This window comes from Leucopleurus acutus (assembly GCF_964270905.1).
Source record: "Leucopleurus acutus genome assembly, chromosome: 4".
Lineage (NCBI taxonomy): Eukaryota > Metazoa > Chordata > Mammalia > Artiodactyla > Delphinidae > Leucopleurus > Leucopleurus acutus.
Window position 1 is genome coordinate 134800434 of NC_139146.1, and position 22117 is coordinate 134822550.

At 41.0% G+C, this 22117-nt stretch overlaps 1 protein-coding gene across 5 annotated transcripts in view; it reads left to right on the forward strand.

The window, feature by feature from the left end:
* Window positions 1–22117, forward strand: part of INPP4B (inositol polyphosphate-4-phosphatase type II B) — a 583153-nt gene that overhangs the window by 90549 nt on the left and 470487 nt on the right. For 4 of the 5 annotated variants that reach the window (XM_082838506.1, XM_082838512.1, XM_082838510.1 and 1 more), the window contains exon 1: window positions 1518–1706. The exons of the other annotated variant lie outside the window; for it this stretch is intronic. The gene's annotated coding sequence lies outside the window, so the exon portion shown is untranslated. Of the gene's footprint in view, window positions 1–1517; window positions 1707–22117 lie in introns of those variants that run through there. 5 annotated transcript variants of the gene reach the window in all.

A 22117-nucleotide genomic window follows, 5' to 3' on the forward strand; every position in this document is an offset into this window, starting at 1 on the left:
TGAAATTAATCTTAGAATATAATCCTCTGTTTTTAAGAATTACCTATATTTTAGAGAAATTTTTATAACTATATAGGAGAGAAAGGAAGCAATCACTAGCACAGGGTAAAGATCCTCTTATAAACTGTTTCGAACCTGGCTCTTTTGCTCACTTTTCCCATTTGTAAAATGGGCATGATGACAGTGCTCACAGTATAAGGTTGTTATGCAAATTGAGTGATTTAATATTTACAAAGTACTTAGATTTGGTATGCAGCACTATGTGGTTGTAAATAAACAAAAGCAAATAAATCACTCCTTGAGGGGTTGGGAATATACTAAGGCATACATAGGAATGTGTATAAAGCAATAAAAATCCATTATTATTTGCAGTGGTAGGTATTTTGCAGGTTAATTTGCTGTTTATTTTTGTGTATCTTTCCCTAATAATGTGGTATTTTGGAGTTCTTGGATCCTGATGTTGTTCCAGAAACTTCTATTTCTACTTTTTCTCTTTTGAGTTTGCTACATATTGTAAAACCTGAATATGGCAGATGGTTTACAATGCCACATAAGAAGACGCTTTTCCAATTATGTTTTCATCAGGCAAACGGCCCTGCTGTGATGGGAATAAATGGTTATGGCATTCCTATGAAATTGATATTGTCTGTTCCAGAGGCTATAGAATTGAACAAACACTGGTCAGAATTATCCTTCGTCTTTTCCAAATGTAAGGTCAAAATTAAGATAAATAAAGGAAGATTGTGTAGTTTTCTCTTTCCTTCTTGCCTCCAGTAGCCATCTAGAATTTGTAAGACAGAGGGACAGAATGTGTGTGTGTGCACAGTCCCATGTAATACAAAAGTACTTATTCATGCCCAAATACAGATTAAAATTGTAGGTGGCATATTTAAATAATTCATTAAGTTGCTCTTTCATTCATGTAAAAAAAGTAGGTAAATATGGCAACCATTTAGTTTAAGTTCTAGTTTCAGCAGAACAGTTAGCTTTGAAAAGGTCAAGACTACTGACCTAAAAGTATTCATAATCCTTCTGCAATTACCATAGTAATTTGTTCCATATGCCTATGAATTGTTTCTCAGAGTTGCTGGATTATCACCTACTGAGAAGTTCAAAAATATCTATTTGGTATTTTTTCCAGCTGAGAAGCAATTCTGCCTCAATCTCGAGTAGCACTGAATTCTATGCTGAAGTATGTCTTTTCAAATAATATCATCTTCAGTAGCAGTTAAGTATATCTATGATTGTCTAGCAAGATTGTTTAAGTACTCCTTCTGCTCTTAATACATCAGTCATGGGAAAGAGACCATTGGTTTTGGAGAGCTGTCACTTTCGAGTGTTTTTGGAAAAATCCATTAAGTGCCCAATTTTCATTAACTTCTTTGGCATGCTTAGAAATGTACATGATATTACAGAGAGAGAGAAAGGGCATGATGATTGATAGCAGTGAAATCCAATGTCCGGGTCCTTTATTTCTTCATTTAGTTATTGTTTAAACATTTCTGAAGCCCATTTTTATACGAGGCAAAACAGAGTTCCTGCAAGCAAGCCAGTTTCTGGGTGATTCAAGCGTTCAGGTAATGCTGTGGGGCAGACTTTGGACCTCGGTGACTCACGAGAAGCGAGGAAGGTTCAGATCGCACAAAGGCAGGGCTGAGAGCCAGCTTGAAAATGAAAGAAACGACTTGAGCAAAACAACTTCCTTGGTAAGATCAGACTGCTCCTTCTCCGTGTAATTTCTAATTCTACCCAACAGCAAAAAGAAGAATAGAAAAGGAAAAGGGAAAAGAATAATCAAAACCAAACTAAAGTCAGAGACAATGAAAGCAGAAAGGTTCGGTCCTGAGCTTCCAGTCTCTCCCATTTTAGCTCCGGAAGTGTAATTCTTTAATTGAAGCTTTGCTCTGCTCCTGAGCATTCAACTGTTACTAACAAATTTCATGGAGTGTCTATTTTGGAAACAGGGTTGTTTTAGGCAAGTAGTGTCCTAAGTAAATTTGTGTCTTAATTGCAAGAAGGTAGAGTATGATTTGAGAGTACCCAAATTAGAAATGGTTTTTATTCCTTTTCAGGTGCATAAATAAATAAACAGCAATAATGAAAAACCTTTCTTAGAGTATGTAATGAACTGTGGTTGGAGAAGGATTTAAGAATGTGATTACTTTGGCTGTGGCAATGTAAGAGAAGAGCTGTGTTTATGTAGGGGATATGCCTTTCTGTGTGTACTTTTCTCATGTGTATATATTTATTTCATTGTTATTACAGGTATCAGAATAAGAAAAAAGTATTTAATGAGAATAAACACTGATTTCAGCAATATAGTCATTCAACCTTATAAAGTATTAGTTATAATGAAAGCTTTTTCTCGGTCATGCTACCCTTTCTGCAAAGAGGAAGGGAGGCACTCTGCTTCTTTTCGTGTCATCACCTGCCTTTGACGGAAGGGTTGATGGGGGTGGGGTGGGTGGGGGTGGGGAGTGTAAGGTGTGGGTGAGGGGTGAGTAGTGGGAGGGTGGGATTCTGGGCTAAACAGCACTTCTCCCACCACCGGGAGGGAGCTGCTGGAACAGCTGTAGTGAGTGATCAGCAAGCTTTGCCTGGGTCCTCATTTCTGTCAAGGCTAAGTGATGCCCTAGACTCCAACGGGTTGAGTGGTGGGTCTCCTGCCCACCCTCAGAGCTGACCTAGGTTATGTTGCTCCCTGTGGATTCAAATATATTCAGGGAATGAGACTCTTCTTCAATGTAGATATTCAGGATGCAACACTTCTGCCAACTAATCCAGAGCATTGAAACCTAAAACTCTAGCTCCTGTCTGCTCTTAAAACAGGTGGGGACTCTGTAATGGCCTATATGGGAAAAGAATCTAAAAAAACAAGAGTGGATACATGTATATGTATAACTGATTCACTGTGCTGTACACCTAAAACTAACACAACACTGTAAATCAGTTATACTCCAATAAAAATTAAAAACAAACAAACAGAAAACAGATGGGGAGAGCTGGTAAGAATTCAATTGCATATACCAGGAACTTTTCCATCTAACCTATGTATAAATATTCGAATGTGCAGGACTAGGTAACCTGAGTTGTAACATTATAGCACTTGAGTGGGTGTTGTCTGAGGTTGACTAGGCTCTTACTGTCAATCAACCGATCGTTGAAAGTCCTAGGAGGCTCTGAATATGGTCTTTACTTTGTGTAAAGCCCAGTGGGACTCACAAAAAGGGAACTTCCCTTATTCCTTTACATTTTTTAATGAGTGGCTTATAATTTTGCACATAGCCTGATTGTGCACTTAGAGATCGACAGTTGCTGATGTTTGCAGTTCTTTTGAATCCTTTGGAGAGTCTTGATATTCACAAAAATTCCCATAGGCCACAGAAACTTCTGAACTTGGAAGAACTGGGTTTAAAAACTGGTTCTGCCCCTTACTGGCATCGTGACACCGCACAAGGTACATGTGCTCTTCAAACTCAGTTTCTTCATGGAAAATGCACCCGTTCGTACATGCTATATCTCCTTCCTGCACTGCAGACTCATCTTGCCTACTACCTGCTAGACATTCTCTTTAGGATATCCTGGTGATGCCTCAAACATTTGTCCCAAATGGAATTCCCTTACCTCTCCTTCCATTGACCCACCTGCTGCCTAGACACCCAGGTGCTCAGTCTAGTAATAGGGACCTTCTTTTCCCTCCTTCTCCAGTCCCTTCACATTCAGTGAGTGGAAAGTTAATTTTGATTTTTCTTCCCATTATTTCTTGGCTTGCTCTCCTCTTCTCCATTTCTAATACCAGTACGCTAGTTGAGGTTATTATGACCATGTGCCTGAAATAATGTAACAGATTCCTATCAGGCAGAGATGCCTTCCCCAGCTTTCATTTCCACCCCCTTCATTTTATATCTTACTCTCTGCTTGAGACACAGCTGTCATCCTGTCATTTTCTTCTTAAAAGTCTTTCAGTGCATCTCTGTGAACTGAATCAAGGCCAAACTGAAAGTACATGTAACACGTGAGTGTACCCTAGTGTGTCTAATACTAGGTCGACGAGGCTCCGGCGATCGATACATTTTCTCTAAGGTTTCCTCATATTTAAGTTCAGGTTTTACATTTTTGGCAAAGATGCCACAAAGTGAGGTTGTGACCTTCTCAGCACATCAAATCAGAAGAGATTTGATGTCGGTCTGTTCCATTACTGAAAATGGTAACTTTGATCACTTGGTGAAGGTGATGTCTGTCAGGTTTCTCCACTGCAAAGTTACTGTATTTCTTTGTATTTAATAAAGATCTTACAGAGAAATAATTGGAGAGTATCTAGTTAGCTTGTTATTTAAAACACTGTTGGCACTAATTTTAGAATCCTTTGAAGATTCTTGCCTGAGACAGTTATTACTGTGGGGTTTGCCAAATACTAGTTGGAAGTTTACAGTAAGGAAAATTTTACTCTATTCATTTATTCATCCATTCACTCATTACTTATATTAGTATGGGCAAATGAACTCATTTTATTCCATGGCTTATAATGTGTCACAATCATTTTTTTTGTTGTTCAGTTTTCCCAGATTTGGCCTTTGGGAGTTCTCTTCAAGTTGGCTCCTGTATCTTTTTAGAATTTCTCTTTAAAACACTTTGATATTTCCTGGCACCGCAAGATATTTTAGGCTCATCTTGCACTTTTCCTGCCCCATTCCTGCAATCAGCTGTTTCTCCAAGGACTAGTAGTTTTCTTTTATTGGAGCATGGTGTTTAGAAACCAAGATTTGGGCAGTGAATGGGCTCATTGGTACTGGGGTATCACAGTACCTGACCAACACTCTTGAAAATTGTCAAGGTTGTGAAAAACAAAGACAGACTGAGGACCTGTTCCAGATTAAAGGAGACTAAGGGAAACATGACAACTAAAGGCAAAGTGTGATTTTTGGTTGGATCCTGAACCAAAAAGAACATTAGGGGGGCAATTGGAGAAATTTGAGTAAGTTCTGTAAATTAAATAATACTGTGTATTATATTATAGCCTTATACATATTTATCTTCCTGTAATGGTCAACTCAAAATAACATGACCATTCACATTATTATTGATTTAAAAAATATGTATATGTATAGCTGATTCACTTTGTTATAAAGCAGAAACTAACAAACTATTATAAAGCAATTATACTCCAATAAAGTTGTTAAAAAAGAATAATTCAAAAAAAAAGAATAATTCAGATCTCTGCAATTGAAGAAACTGATCTAAATTAGGGACAGGATATTCAGAAGAGAAACAAAATTATACTTGGTGTTCTAACTATATCATTTAGGATTTTTGAAAGAAATGATCATGTATACCACAAATTATCTAATTAATCTCCCTTTGATGAACATTTACATTATTTCAAATTTCCCCAGCTATTGTGTAAGTCTGTATTAACATATTTCTACATACATTTTCAAACATTTGAAAATCTCCTTGGTATACATTTCTTGACGGTTGGTTAAATAATTTATGGTACAGCCATAAGCCATATGAAGTCATTAAAAATTATGATATAGATCAGCAAACTATAGCCTATGGGCCAGATCATCCTTGCTTATTCATTTACATATTGTCTAAGGCTACTTGCATGCTACAGAGCAAGGACAGAGTTGAGTAACTGCAACAGGGACCATATGGCTCACAAAGCCCAAATATTTACTATTGGTCCTTTACAGCAAAAGTTTCCCAACCCTGATATGGATTATTACATGCAGAATGACAATATTCTGTGAAAAAGACACATTTTATTACATATATTATTATAGATCTGTATATATATAATTTTTTCATTTTTTAAAAATTTAAGTATAGTTGATTTACAATATTATATTTGTTTCAGGTGTACAATATAGTGATTCAGTATTTTTTTAAACATCTTTATTGGAATATAATTGCTTTACAGCGGTGTGTTAGTTTCTGCTTTATAACAAAGTGAATCAGCTATACATATCCATATATCCCCATATCTCCTCCCTCTTGCATCAAGTTATTACAGAATAATGGCTATAATTCCCAGTGCTGTATGATATAACCTTGTTGCTTATTTTTTTTACACATAGTAGTTTGTATCCTTTAATCCCATACCCCTATCTTGCCTTCCCCCCTTCCCTCTCTCCACTGGTATCCACTAGTTTGTTTTCTGTATCTGTAAGTCTGTTTCTATTTTGCTATACGCATTCCTTTTTTAAGTTTTTTAGATTTCACATATAAGTTATAACATACAGTATTCGTCTTTCTCTGTCTGACTTATTTCACTGAGCATAATACTCTGTAGGTCCAACCACCTTCGGCAAATAGCATAATTTCATTCTTTTTTATGGCAGAGTAATATTCCACCACACACACACGTGCGCGCTCATGTGCATCTTCTTTATCCATTTGTCTATTGACGGACACTTGAGTTACTTCTATATCTTGGCTATTGTAAATAGTGCTGCTATGAACATTGGGGTGTGTGTATCTTTTTGAGTTAGTGTTTTCATTTTCTTTGGATATATACCAAGGAATGGAATTGCTGGATCATATGGTAGTTCTATTTTTAGTTTTTTGAGGAACCTCCATACTATTCACATAGTGGCTACACCAATTGACATTCCCACTAACAGTGTACAAGGGTTCCCTTTTCTCCACATCCTTTCCAATATTTGTTATTTGGAGACTTTTTGCTTATAGCCACTCTGAAAAAGTGTGAGGTGATATCTCATTGTTATTTTGATTTGCATTTCTCTAATAATTAGTGATGGTGAGCATTTTTCAAGTGCCTGTTAGTTATCTGTACGTCTTCCTTGGAAAAATATCTATTCAGGTCTTCTGCCCATTTTTAACTGGGTTGTTTGTTTTTTTGATACCAAGTTGTATGAGCTGTTTATATATTTTAGATATTAACCCCTTGATGGTCATATCGTTTGCAAATATTTTCTCCCATTCATTAGGTTGTCTTTTTGTTTTGTCGATGGTTTCCTTTGCTGTGCAGAAGCTTTTAAGTTTAATTAGTTCCCATTTGTTTATTTTTGCTTTTATTTCTTTTGCCTTGGGTGACAGATCAAAAGAAATATTGTGTGATTTATGTCAAAAAACGTTCTACCTATGTTCTCTTATTGGAGTTTTATGGTTTCAGTCTTACATTTAGATCTTTAGTCCATTTTGGGTTTATTTTTGTACATGCTGTGAGGAAATGTTCTAATCTCATTCTTTTATGTGGAGCTGTTCAGTTTTTCCAGCACTATTTATTGAAGGACTGTATTTTCTCCATTGTATATTCTTGCCTCTTTTGTTGTAGATTAATTGACCATAGGTATATTGGTTTATTTCTGGGCTCTCTATTCTGTTCCATTGATCTATGTGTCTGTTTTTGTGCAGTACCATGCTGTTTTGATTATTGCAGCTTTGTAGTATAGTCTAAAGTTGGACGCATGGAACTTACAGCTTTTTTATATTTCTCAAGATTGTTGGGCAATTCAGGGTCTTTTGTGGTTCCATATAAATTTTAGCATTATTTGTTCTAGTTCTGTGAAAAATATCCTGGGTATTTTGGTAAGGATTGTTTACATCTGAAGATTGCTTTGGGTAATATGGACATTTTAACAATATTAATTCTTCCAATCCAAAAATATGGGATATCTTTCCATTTCTTGTGTCAACTTCAATTTCCTTCATCAGTGTTTTATAGTTTTCAGAGTATAGGTCTTTCACCTCTTTGGTTAAGTTTATTCCTTGAAAGTACCTAGGAATTTATTCTTTTTGATGTAATTTTAAATGGGATTTTTTGTTTTTGTTGTTCTTCCCCTCCTACCTGATTCCATGTGCATCTTTCCTACAGCCTTGATTTTACAGGAGTCTTTCATCCAATTTCCAGTTCATTTTCAGTAAGAATTATTCCACATGTAGATGTATTTTTAATATATTTATGTCTGGGGAGTGAGTTTCACATCCTCCTATTCTGGCCATCTTGATTGCTCTCCTGTATATATATAATTTAAATCAAAAATCCTATTAATTTAAAATTAGTTATGGACAGAGAGACTCTGCAAGATTGTTCACCAAAGTTCATAAGTAGGTCCTTTTTTTTGTACATTTTTATTTACAATTTTATGTATACTTTGTGCTTTCTTAAAAGGGTTGTACGAATCCTGTTTTCTCATTTTTACTTCAAGATAACTACTCAAACCACACTCTTCAGTCTTCTGCACCCAAAATTGTAGTGAAGCGAGAGCACAGTGATCACAAGGGACTTTGAATGACACTTAATTTTTAAGTAGGGCAACCACTCACTGTAGTTTTCCTGGAACAGTGCTATTTTATGGCTACTGGGACTACAGTGTCATTGTAGCCACATTTTTCTCTTAACTCTGTAGTAGTTCTTCCCAGCCTCTTAAGCTGCTATTCATCTTTTATGTGTCCTTTAAGTGTTTCGGTACCTCTGGGTTCTGCCACTGGACTGGTCCCTTCTTACTCTGATCAATCTCCCAGGAACTCCCCAGAACTCTACCAACTCCCATAGTTTGGTTTACATCTATACACTGATACCTCCTAAATGTGTACCTTTAACTTCCAAACCAGTGCTTTCTGGACATTTTTAAGATATTTCAAATCTAATTTAATCCAGTGCCATCCTTGACCCTTCCTTTCCCCTCCACTTGCATTTCTTCAATCAACAAAAATCCCTGGCAATTTAACCTCCTAAATATTTCACACATTGGTCTCCAGTTTTTACTATTACTATCCTAATTCAGATTTTCTCTTTTTTTTTTTTTTTTCGGTACACGGGCCTCTCACTGTTGTGGCCTCTCCCGTTGCGGAGCACAGGCTCCGGACGCGCAGGCCCAGCGGCCGTGGCTCACGGGCCCAGCCGCTCTGCAGCACGTGGGACCTTCCCAGACCGGGGCACGAACCCGTGTCTCCTGCATCGGCAGGTGGACTCCCAACCACTGTGCCACCAGGGAAGCCCTCAGATTTTCTTATCCTTGCCTCTTTCACTGAATGCCTTCAGTTACCTACCAAACCTCAGCAAGAAAAATCAGTCTTAAATGCCAACCTGAACATAATATAGAGTGCCTGAGTCACTCTTTTTCTTAAATCACTTCAGGAGACTTCCCATTGCCTAGTGACATTTTTTAAAGTGTGGACCATGTACAATCTACATCAGACCCTCCTGGGTTATATATTAAAAAGGCAAATTAAAAGAAAATTGAAGCCCGAAGTCTGGGGTCCATTACAAAGTTACTGGATCAGAATTTATAGGTGATCGAACCCTAGAAATTTCTGTTCTTACCACCACCAGATGACTTTTATGTGCTTTCATGTCTGAGAACTACTGCTGTCCTAGGCCTATATCAAGACATTTCTATCCAAGGTGTTTATGAGACAGTCCAAGACCTTCATGGTCCAGTTCCTATTAACTTCTCTAGTCTTATTTCTTGCCATTTCCTAACTAAAATTTTACATTCTACTAATGTAAATTCCTGTATCTTCCTGCTTCTACCTTACTGTTCAACTTCTGTGTATATTTACCATTCCCTGTGACTGAAATACCTCTTTCCCCTTACTTCTCCTGGCCCACTCATAAGTAAATGTCAAGTCCTCACTTGGGTATCTGTGCTGCAAGTCTTCCTGGCATCTCAGGATGGACTGTGCACCAGAGAGCTCTGTCTCCTCAATGCACTGTTACTGGGCTTTGTCATTGCGCCTGGTGCATAGTTCATCCTTAACGATGGTTTGGCAAATTAAGTTAATAATAGAGTTCTGTGAAGCCCCTTAGAGTATATGGATTGTATCCACTGTCTTTTGTTGTGTGACAGATCACCACAAAATTTCGTGGCTTAAAATCACCACTGCTTATTTAGCTCATAAGTCCGTGCAGTTTGGTCTGCAATCAGCTAGGTAGTGCAGTTTGGTCTGCAGTCAGCTAGGTAGTTAACTGGGGTTACTCCTGTGTCTGCGGGGAGCTGCTGGTCAGCTAGGTGGCTCTGCCGCTAGGATTGGCTTTTTGTTGGCTGGAGCAATGGCAATTGCTGTACCACGATCTCCTCAGTGGGTAGAAGGCTCGATCAGCCAGGATTGGGGCTTGTTCAAATGGAGGTGGCAGGTTCTGAGGGAGAGATAGAGAGAGGTTTATTCTCAGAACTGGGAAAATATCATTTCTGCCGCTTTCTGTTAGCCAAAGCAAGTTAAACACCAGGTCAAATTTGAGGGTGAGCAAATAGACTACATTTATTGATTGGAGGCACTGCAAAGTATTATGGCCATTTTTGCAATCTATTCCATGGGTCTATGTATATGAATTGATAAATATCTTTTACAATGTAACTATAAACTGGATTATAATTTTCTGTCACTGTCACTGCTCTTGCCTTTTCAATACCCTTATTTCTTTAATCTTCAAACCATTTTATAGCCAAATGTTGATGCTTCTTTTCCAGTTCTGTCACCTAGTTCTTCTTCAGTTAGCCTCTTCCGGAGTACCATTTGCATCTATTCATGAACAGTATAAATAAGCCTGTACCATTTAGTTAATTACTTGGATTTGGTTTAAGTCTTAAAATGAAGCCAACATTCCCCAACACAGCAAACAACAGACTCTAAGTATAAAAATGGACATGGCTGCCAGTAAGAAAACATACCATTCCCGTATCCTTGAATGTATCCTGAATCCTTTCATTTTTAGCTTTACTGCCTTAAAAAATTGATAATAGCCAGCTTTCGTTCTGCCATATCAGCTGACATATTTTCTGTTTTGAAAGGGATATTCATCTTTCTGCCTACTGGAGGGTCCCTTCACTGCTAAAAAGAGCTTTCTTTAAAGGGCAGAGCCATCTAAGGTCAAGTCCGTTGGCCTGCGTACTGGTAAGGACAGTTACGCTTTGAATTAGAGCTCGTGCTTTGAACCCTAGCATTCATCATTAGAGTCTGCACCTTCCTTTCCCGATTTCCATGGTGCGTCTGGGAATTTTAACCTCCTTGGCATTTTATCCCCTCTCCATACCTTAGAAGGAAATGTAGCAATATGGAACATTTCCAAATAACCTAAGGGAACAGCATGGAAATTATCAAGCAGACTTTTCAGTTTTCTACCATAGGGACTTTTTTTTTTTTTTTTTTTGGCCTTAATGCCTCTCTAATTTTCCTCCTCATGGATTCTGAATTAAACTCTCAACAATCCTTGATATTTTATTCTTAACACAAAAACGGATTTTATGCAAGCACTTGGGAACTGGACAACTCTGCTTCCGAAAAGCAACAGAATTTCTTTCTTATTTTTGAGGGCACCTTGGTCACCAGAGTTTCCCGGTTCTTGGTCTCATCAAAGCTTAGCATCCAAGCCTATCATTCACTGAGGGGAAAAGGTCCTAGAATTTGCTTTGTGACCTGGGATCTATGGGATGTAAGTGTGTGTTACAAAACTTAATGCATAAAGCTGCTACTTTTGATACAGTCTGGTTCATGGAGAGATGGGATTTAGCTACCTGTAATGAGAATTTGATGTGACTGGAAATTGAACAGAAGCATCTTTTTATTGAAGGTGCTGAGCCTTATAACAATCATTCAGTGGCAGAAGTTATTATTTTTCATATTACTTTTCAACTATAAAACCTTTCAGGGCCTCATCAGAAAATTCCTCTCCTTGTTCAAGCAACAAAAAACTTGGTACCTTTTTCTTTACAACCACATAAAGCAAAACAATGCAGTAAAACCCCTCCCCCACCACCCCTTTAAAGATCTGTCTCAGTTTTTCTCTGAGTTAAAGATCCTTTTTTTCTTTCTAGGTCAGAACTGTCCTCTCATGAAATCTTATTTTCCTCTTTTTCCCCCCGTGAGAATCTCAAGGAGAAAAAAGGAGAGCGCAAGAAAGAGAGAAAAGAGAGAGAGAAAACACATCTAGACAGGATGCTGGAGACTTGAAATGTACATAGAAACTTTTTTGAAAAAAATAATATTTTTCATCCTTTAGTTAGAATCTTTCATACAGTGTGTGCATAAAAAACATGTCAGTCTTCCAGCTCTTTAGAAGATCAGTACCATAAGAATCTCAAATTAGATATTTGAATTAAAGTTAGGGGAAAAGCATTCTCTTACTTGCTCCATTCACAAATCAACTTTAGAAACTTGAACAAGTCATATAGTTTTTCTCCTTCAGTTTTTCTGTTTATAAAATGGTATCTATTCAAGTGAAATAACTTTGTGGATTGGTTTCTGTTTCAGAAGTATATTTTCATCAGTTCTCTTTTTTGAGCAGTACTCTACTATATTCTTCCCCACCAGAAAATATATCTAGAGAAGTTAGTGAGTAGAGAATATTTTTAATTTTTGGTCTTCTAGCAGATCTGATAAAAAATAGTTTAAGTTCTCATCTCCTGTATATTTGTGAGTTATATCATTAGTGAGCTTAGCTCTAACATATATATTCTGTAAATTTAAGTATGGTCTCATGAAATATTTTTCTCTGAAATTTATAATGCTGGTTTGACAACCATTCCCTGGAGAACAACAGGTGATATTCAAAAGGTAGTTTTCACCAAAATGACAGCACCCAAAATAAGGGTTTTATCAACTGGGGTGAGAATGATTTTTTAAAATCAATACTGGCATTTATGAGCTTTCAGGATTAAGAAGTATCTTAAATTCCATAGACAGGCTGCTTGCCTTGTTGTGCTCCTGCAGCCTCAGAGCGGAAGAAGGGAGGACCAGGTCAGGGCTATCATTCTCGTGGGGGGCTAGGTGTGCTTGGAAGAGACACGTGGCTGGAGCAGGGGAGGGTTTCAGAAGATGTCTTTCAAAGGACAGGCTTCTGGTGTTGAGGATTAGATCTTGCTGGAACACTTCACTTCTGTGGTGATCTCAGTAGAGACAACATTGCCTGATAAACCCCCGTTTTGGGAAATTATAGGAGACCTATTTGATTACTTGTACTTCTTGCTGCTTATCTGATGTGAGTGGACGAGGCTCTACAGGGTCCATACCCAGAACACTATTCAGACCAGGCACATCTGATGGACAGAATTACAGCCGCCCTAATCCTACTGTAGGGTTTTCAAGTGTATAAAAGCCTTGTCCGTGGATTAAATGTAAATAAATAACTCAAAGCTTTTTAAACACGTAATAGGAGGAAGAAGAGCAAGCAATAATAAAGGGTAATTCAGTAGCTTTCTTCCCTCATTGTTTTTAGTGTCCTCTTGGCAAAATGTTCAGTTTACGTGCTAAGAGTTTAAAGCATCTCAATGCCACGTCTAGGTAAAGTAGTGCCGTCATTAATATATGAGTATTGAGTTGTCATGGGTTTGTCTGTAAAAGACTATGATTATAAGTTTAAATATGTGTAGAAGTACAGGCAATACTCTAGAATTAAATCACAATATTGATAAGACAGACACATATGATTTTACTATTTGCTAGTCTACTGCTGTATTGAAGCATTAAAAGTTGCTTTTAACAAGACATCCTTGCTCTTCTATGCTTTTGAATATTATACACAATTATCCATAAAAATGAGAGGTAAATCCTCCACTTTAATCTTGGTTCATTAAATACAAAGCAGACATTCAAAACTAACATGAAGAAAAGTATTCCCCTCAAGCCACAAAAATGAAACAAAAACACACAAGAGTGAAATAAAATTGTAGCCTCACAACCATTCTCAGATACCTGAGGTTCTCAGCTTTTAACACACGCACTGTCATTGCATCATTCCATTAGTCCATATTCATTCCTTTTTATCACACTTATTGCAGACGGCTTTGCTTATTGTCAACTAAAAATGAGAAGCATTGTCACAACTTCAGGTGCATTAGCCCTTCAGCTAACAACAATTGGGAGAATCCCAGAGCCACATCCCCTGGAATCATTGTGGTCTGGATGTTACTAGCATTCTCAGCCTCCAGGTCTCCTGGCCTTTGGGCCACGTGGAAAAGCTGGGCTTCTCAGCTCCTTGCAAATGTGCACCTCTGGATAATGAGCTATGAGAATTGATAGTGTCAGTTCCAGCCTGAGGCTGTGAAAACTCCCTTGTGATCTTCTAGTCTGTCTTCACCTGCCAGGAAGTCAAGAAGGAGACTTGGTCCTGATGAAGCTTCAAGGAGGTGAGACCTCCTTTAGCCCAGGTCCCTAGTTCCTACCTAGAGCAATTCTTTCCCACTTCCCGACACCCACTGAATATATAGGAGAGGGAGGAAATAAACCTTTCTTATGTTAAGCCACTGAGATTCCCAGGGAAATTTGTTAACAGGAGCACAACCTAGCCTACCCTAAATAGTTCCTACAGGTTGAATAATTTCCTTAACTTTAGGCTTCATATTTAGGTGTATTAGTAATTGTTTCTAAAAGAAGTCCTACTTCCTCCTTAACTTTCAGTTTTCATCTTTCTTCTTTCCTTATTTTCTGCTGCCAAAAGCAAATTGTGGTCAGTGTCTTGTTTGGGCCAGGGTGATGAAACCTGGAAGATAGTGAGGGTGTAAAGAAAAGGGGGCAGGACAGATAAATACCATGAATCCAGAGGACGGAGCAGAGTCAGTCTAACTATCAAGCCACAGCAAGCAAAAGGGGCAACAAGTGACCGGAATATACGGGCTGGGCTCGGAATTTGGGGATCAAGGTTGTGAAGAAGGCTCAGACAGAGGAATGAGGCCATGCTGTGGGCTCGTCCAGAGTTTTGACGTGGCAGGGAGGGGGGAGAATTCAGAATGAAAGGCTGTGACCAGTACTTAGGATTGAAAAGGGCAAATATGGCTGCCTTGGTTGGTACCGTGGATGTGAGTCCAGGACCTGCCAAGGAAGCAGAGCCTCAGATGCAGAGGAACTGGGCAGTGAGGCCAAAGCCCGCCCTGGACAACCGTGCCTCAAATACAGGGCTTAGAACCAAGATTGCTTTTTGTCTCCAAATTGCTTGTTTGGCGTTCCTTGTGGCTCTGGGGCCAGGGCCAGAACCTAGAAGGGGAAGGAGGGGGCTGAGCCCACAGATGAGACAAGAATCTCTGCAAGAACAGACATTAGAGATCACCATAGTGGGGAACCCTACCATTTCTGATGGACCTATTTTGGGGCTCTCAGGTCCATTTTTTATTTTGTATGGAACTTAAGTTATATCAATTCCATCTTATATTTCATCACGGTCAGTCCCTGTTACTACCTGTATAGTTTTTCTTTTACCATTTATCAGATACCTACAAGGACTCTTCACAATTTGGGGGTTTATATTTACTGTGACCACATCTATCACAGATTTTATGATGTCGTGTGGAACGTTAAGAAGGTCCCTTGGAGCGTGTGTCTGTCATCCTGAGTGTCTACCCTGTTCCGCCACTGACAGCTGCCCATGTGACACCAGTGGGTCATGTGACCTCCCTGGCTGTTTCTTCCTCTGCAGAGGCAGTGGGTCTGTGTGTTTGTGGGAGGTGGTAGGCGTGGGTGGCCTTTGATGAACATCAGCGCCTTTGTGTCTCTTCAGTTCTCTGCAGTCATCCTCTGTGGTGAGTCTGCCTTTCACACAAGTTCCATTTCTGGGAACTAAAGGAACTCGACACGCTCCCCCTCTTCCCCTCTTCTCGGCGTTGATCTGAACATCCAAACCTTAATTCAGCTCCGACTCCTATCCCTTCTTGATTTTCTCCTCTCCACAACTCTTCCTCCACGTTTCCCGTCAGCAGCCCTCCCCTGGCAAACTGCCAGCCTCCCTCCAGCTGTGTCAGCGCTCTGAGTGCTTAAGGAGATGTTCCCCCTGCACAGGCGAACCTCTCCAGGCAGCCTCTTTGAGAGCCTCTCCCGGGCTGGGCAGCTGTGTGGAAACCTGACATGGGCTGTGATGCTGCAGCAGGCTGGTTGCTGGCCCCCGGTGACCAGCCTTGTGTGGTATCGGTTTTGATGCATCGCAGAAGGAGAAGAAAGAGCCCCTTCCAGCCCTGCGTCTTCTCTCTTCTCCTGCCTGAATATATGGGGAGAGAGAGCGCAGGTTTCCCAGGTATCAGCTTAGATGATCGAACCTGCGATCGATACTTTCCCCTGCAATCTGTGCACCTCTTCAGGCCTTTCCCTTCTTGCCCTACCTGCTCAGCTCATCCTTCTGACTCAGAGTGGAAATAAAACTGTCTTAGGTGATATAAAACATCTTTTCCCCAGATAGCACATCAGCGGGAAATCTCCACATGCCTATCCTGCCTTCTTGTCAAAGTTAATTTATCCCAGACTGAGCTAATGGTCTTTCTCCCTGTGACCCTGGAAGCCTTTCCTTCCCCTGTGACCCCAGTTTGGTTGGTACCAGCTTTCTTCCCAGTCTCCAAGTCTTGGGTTCTTCTTCTTTTTTTTTTTAATACTTCTTTCCTCTTTATCCCTTATACCTAGTCAGACATTAAGTTCTTTCACCTTTTCCCCCCAATTGTCTCTAATATTTGCCCTTTTTTTTTTCTATTTCAGTTACCATAAATCTCAGCTACATCCTCATTTCAAAAGCAATAACTATTTTTCTCCAGTCACATACATGCTGGAGTCAGGGACCTCAGCAGCGACCTGCCTTAACGACTGAGGGGTGATGCGGTGCAACTCCCGCTTGGTCGGTGGCAGAGGGAACGGAGTCTGCAGGGCTAGGGAAGTGAAGAGGAGATTCTCGTGGGTCCTGTTCAGGAGCTGCACTTTGACCCCATGTGCCTTTGTAGACAGAGCCCTCCGCTGGCTGGCTGAGGTCCTGGGTTCTGGCTGTAGCTGTGGCACTTTGCTTGTAAGACAAGGAAACTCTGAGTATCAGTTTCTTTACCTACCAGAGGTTGAAATTCATGCCATCTCTACAATCCTGCCTCCGTGTCCCACTCAGGTCACCCACAGCTAAGAACTCTCTTCTCTCACTGAATAGGAAAAAAATAAGTAGATGTCCTTTCTGCCAGTAGGCGGGAACATAGGAATATTTTTTTCAACCAGCCTCAAGGTCTTCACCCTATTAAAGTTGGCTCTGGAAACTATATGTAAGTCAACTGTAAAAGACCCATTTACAACTACTTAGTGTCTAATAAGTACGTGAGGGAGACTACGTTGTAACCAAGCCTTTCAGAGTCTCCCTCCGGAAAGTCTTTCATGGATGCCCTTGCTCCCTACCTGACAGCTGCTATCTTTACAAATGTGCTTACGGGTCTCACTTGGGCTGCTGAACTAGCTTTCTAAATATGGTATCTTTGCCCTATTTTGTCAACCTCCAATTTGTCCTTCTCAGTGTGCCCAGGTGTCCCGGAGAAGTCCTGGTGGCTGCCCTCTGGTGGCTGAAGGAACTTGTGCGGGTTCAACCTCTTTTCTTCTCTCCCACCCCCCACCCCCCCACCTCTTTGGCTTGATGTGGTGGGTAGCCATCCTACAGCCAGATGTTTCGATTGTTTATAGCTTCTTTTTCAGTCCTCCCCACTTGGGTCTGTTGAACTCTCTTCAGCTATACCTGGTACTACCTGGAGGACAGTGTTTAGAGGCGGACAGCCGCACCGGGCCCTTAGGACCACAGCACGCTGTGGATACCAGGAGGGTGCACAGGGATTCCTAAGCAAAGGGGTTGGGGCAAAGCTTCCCAGGCAGAGGAAGCAGCATCTGCTGAGGCTCAGAAGCAGGAGAGAACGTGGTGTGCTTAAGGCATCATTTTGCAAACTTCTTTTCGCCGTGATATCTGGTTATAAATAGGTTTTTTTTTATCATGATGGGGTACACATATCATGGGAAAAAAGGTCTGACAAATAAAAAAACTCCGATGTGTTTTCCTTCTCCCATTTCCTTAAAATAAAATGCTGATCTTGACCAACTAAATTGTTTTCACACCTCACTAAAATCCATCAGTGAGGTTGAAAATACAAAAATGCCGGTTTAAAAGTCCAGACTGGGTGGAGCCGGGTGGTGAGGGGTCATGTGATAACGATAAGGCTGAAACGGAAAGCAAAATCAGATCCTGAAGTGCCTTGTCCACCGGTTAAGCATGTCTATTGTTAGCTTAAAAGCCACCGAAAGCCATTGAAGGGTTTAGATGGTGGATACTTGGGGAGTGTGACAAGAGCAGGTTTGCATAATAGTCTTCCTGTAAACCAATTTGAGGGGGTCAAGAGTGGGTGAAGGTCACCAGAGGATACAAACTTCCAGTTATAAAATAAGTGAGTTCTAGGGATGTAGTGCACAGCAGGGTGACTAGAGTTAATAATACTGTATTGCATATTTGAAAGTTGCTAGGAGAATATATCTTGAAAGTTCTCATCACAAGAAAAAATTTTGTAACCATGTTTGTTGATGTATGTTAACTAGACTTATCAGTGGTGACTATTTTGCAATATTTACATATATGGAATCATTATGTCATACACCTGAAACTAATATAATGTTATATATCCATTATATCTCAATTTTCTAAAAAAGTTAAAAAACAAGAGAGTGTGGGAGACTAGGTAGAGGTGTTTCATACTATTCTAGGTGAGGAAAGACAGCTATCGGAGTATGAAGTGATAGAGGAGATGGGAACGTGGATACTTTGAAGCTAGTGAATGGACAGAATTTGTAGGACTTACTGATGGTGGATCTGAAGGGAACAGAAACGGGCAAGGATGGCTGGGTTTCTGTCCGGCGGAATCAGGCTGATGGTTAACCCATTCACTGAGAAGGGAAGACTTGAATAAAAGCATGTGGTGGGTGCGGCTTTGTGTGGTCTTCTCCAGAAGCAGATACCAAGACAGTTTTAAGGGGTAAGTGGTTTATTATTTAGGAGTCGATCCCAGGAAACACCAGTGGGGAAGTGAAGAAGTGAGGCAGAGAAGGGAAGGTAGGCAATAAAAAGCACATTTCTCAGGGAATCTACCACCATGGAGTTCAGGAGCTTATGCCTGCTGGGGAGCTGTAGAAGTCAGCATGGAACGTGCACCTCAGGGTTACCCACCTGAAGGGAGAGGGAGCTGCAGTATTTATACCCCAGCTTTTCTCCTGTCAGTCATGAGTTGACTAGGTCTCCCTCAGACCTAACTATCAGAATCTGCATTTTAACAACATTTCCTGGTGGTTCTCGTGCACATCAAAAGGTAAGGAGCATTGGGCTTCCCTGGTGGCGCAGTGGTTGAGAGTCCGCCTGCCGATGCAGGGGACACGGGTTCGTGCCCCGGTCCGGGAAGATCCCACATGCCGCGGAGCGGCTGGGCCCGTGAGCCATGGCCGCTGAGCCTGCGCATCCGGAGCCTGTGCTCCGCAACGGGAGAGGCCACAACAGTGAGAGGTCCACGTACCGCAAAAAAAAAAAAAAAAAAAAAGTAAGGAGCATGCTCTTGAGAGCCCATAGTACACTGCATGTGCTTGGTTTTCTGCCACAAGCATGCAATCTCAAATAGCCTCCTTACCCAGATTCTCTAAGAGTGATTTTAGAGTACTTTGCACAGCTTTTCTGTGACTGTGGTAGAAATCCCCTGACCTAATTGGTTGATGCTGAGTTATTGCTTCTCCTCTGCAATAGGCACCCCACGGTTTGGCCATCGTACGCTCCTGGTACAGAACCAGGGCAGGGATTTAAACGAGGAACTCAAACTGTCTATTGCATCAGAGTTCAGATGAACCTGATTAGGACTGAAAATAAAACCCCAGCATCAGCTTGGGTATCCTTCCCTGAAAAGTAGATAAGATGGACTCAAATCACTACTCCGTGTCCTAGCCTGTGCCCTCTTGCCATCCAGCTTTTTGAAGTGTGCTCCATGTCACTGACATTCTCTTGGCCATCTGCCATTCTCAGCTTCTGCTTTAGCTGGGTTGGTTTAGTTTGCAGATCAGTGTGTCCATCCTTGCGTGCTACCCTTCCACTCTGTGTCGACAGATACAGAGCTCACCCCTTCCCTCACTTTCCAGAGAAACAAACAGAAACACTCACACAAGACCTTCTGGATGTAGGACAAATAATAACAGGTTTGGGGAGATGGAAAGGACTTACATCATTTAAATGCAAACAATTTAATAGTAGAATATTAGCCAAACCTTGCCTTAAAATGCCCCTTGGACATTTTTACAGCTTGGATCCAGCTTCCTGCCCTGTCTTTCCGCCCTTCCCTCTCTCCTCCCTCTTGCTTCTGTGCAATCTCAGAAAGGAAATGACAGAAAAAAAAGGCCCCACTAATTCTTTCCATGTTTTAGTGCACTCTAATTTAGTATTTGGGCTGCCTTTGTAACAGACTCTGCTGAGGCTTTGAAAAGGCTACTTGCCATGTCACGCAATCAGAAACACATGGGCTGAGCACAGGGGACAGGGGGCTTGTCCAAGGAAGTTGGATGTTGTTGCCACAGAAACATGGCCGTGTGCCTGTTGAGCAGCCGTAAAGTCACAACTGTCCGCTCGTGGGAGGAGTAGCCTCCTGTTACCTTGTGGTTCTGACTAGTTATGGTCCTTCCTTGGTTAGAATACCCATTAGTTTGTGTTGTCACTTACTGATGGGTATTAAGTACCCTATAGGTACCAAGCCCACTACTCAGGGATTTATATACAATTGACTTTAAAAATATAAAACCATTGGCAAGATAAGTATTAGTGTTGTCATTTCACACTTGAAGAGACCGGGATTATGGAGTTTAGGTGTTTTAGCTGTAGTGACACAGCCAGGTAAGTAAGTACCTGTGTAACTGACTTCCATCTGTCTCTACAGCTAGGCTATGGGCTTTGGGGAAGCCAAATCACCTTGTCTTCATCTGTGGCTTTGAAGTGCTTGGTCCTCTAGTTTGTTGTAGGGCCTCAAGCATTGTTCGGGTTGAATAAATATTTTACAGCACAAGAGGTGAGAGGAAAACCTACCTTCTTGGCTGTAAACTAAAAAATTCACGGGCACACACACACACACACACACACACACACATATATTTTCATGATAGAGATGAGAGATCAAGAGGTGAGGGAGAAAAATCTTGAAAAGAACTCTATTCTGGGTAAGTTCCCTCATCTCAGAGAAGTTTAACTCTCCCACCTCAAAGGGATTCAAATAAAGAATGAGGTGTGGCTGCCCCCGTGAGCTACTCTTCTACCAAGATTACTAACATCCTGGTTTGCTCATTTTGAGTTCACAGACCTTAATTATGTAGCACACAGCATGAATCATCCTGTCTGTTCCTACAGAGAATACCAATTTGTCTTCCAGACAGTACAGCAAAGCACACCTTCCTTTGGCCACTACAGGAAAAAGTGAGGAGGAAAGTACCACAGACGCTCCTCTGCCCACCAATCGGGGAGCGTTTCCTCTCTGAGGTGATAATAACCTGACCTGTGACCACCACGGGGTGCACAGGGCTCTAATACTTGATGGTTTTAATCTCAGGCAATGGCCTTGCCATTGTATCAACCTGGACAAGTCATGTGTCTCCCTGGGAGCCTCAGGCATCTCATGTAAGACAAAAGGGCGATTCTTCCAGAAAGTGAGAATCCACCCTTCTGCTAGAACAGGCTCCAATGCAGCTGGCTTTTAAACTGTCATTTCCCCCTCTACTTACTATACTACGCTGTTGCCTTATCTGTTTATTAACATGGAAACCAAAGCAGAACATCTCACCTACCTGGAATTTAGTTGCTCTGAAACCTCAGAGGTTCTGGGACAAGGGCAGGAAAAGCTGTTCCCAGGAAGTATACAAATGAGACTTGTGAACCGTCACTGTCCCATGCCTTATACCCAATGCCTGTTCTCCTGGGTTAAGACCATCAGGTTACTCAGCCAGATCTCCGTGACACACATGTCTCACCATCCAAGGCATGACTTGACTTTTAAGCCACGTTCAAATTGGGATTGATTGAGGGGCTGTGAAGAGAAGCAGGCACCCTCCCTCCCTCCCACGGTATTTACTTTCAAAATGTAATCACGCTGGAAGGGGGATAAAGGACAGCGCAGACATCCCTGTCATTCATATTCCCCTGCTCTGCCTCCCAAGGCTTGCTCTTTCCTGGACCTCCCTCTTTCTTGGCATTTTTGGTTCCTGCCTCTCCTCTCCACTTTGGCCCTGGACCCTAGACTCCAGCATTTGGTTAGATCTCTTCATTGTGGTTCAGGTTAGTTTACCCTCTACGTTTCAGATCACTCTCCTAAATGTTACCTGAGTTCCCCCCAGATCCTGACTTCCAGCCATCACCTTTGATGACCATGGGCTCCCC